Below are 299 nucleotides of genomic sequence, written 5' to 3'. Positions count from 1 at the left end.
ACCAAGTTAATAGGTCGAATAGATTTTTTGATTTGTTGTCAACTAGATTGAAAAAGATGATTTTGAGAAAAATGCGTTTAAAGTTTTATTTTTAGATTATATGTTAACTGCACATTAAAAAAATTAAAAATTTAAGTTACTTACTCTTATAAAATGTGTGTAACGTGTCTGAGAGTAAAGTGATGTCTTGATTAAAATATACATCTTTTTTTATAAAAAATGTAAACAATATTATTTTAAATATTTATAAAATTATGTATAAAGGACTCTTGTTAATAAATAAATTAAAAAATGAATAA

Source organism: Cyphomyrmex costatus, unplaced genomic scaffold (assembly GCF_001594065.2).
Source record: "Cyphomyrmex costatus isolate MS0001 unplaced genomic scaffold, Ccosl1.0 scaffold449, whole genome shotgun sequence".
Lineage (NCBI taxonomy): Eukaryota > Metazoa > Arthropoda > Insecta > Hymenoptera > Formicidae > Cyphomyrmex > Cyphomyrmex costatus.
Note: the sequence above shows the minus strand (reverse complement) of the source record.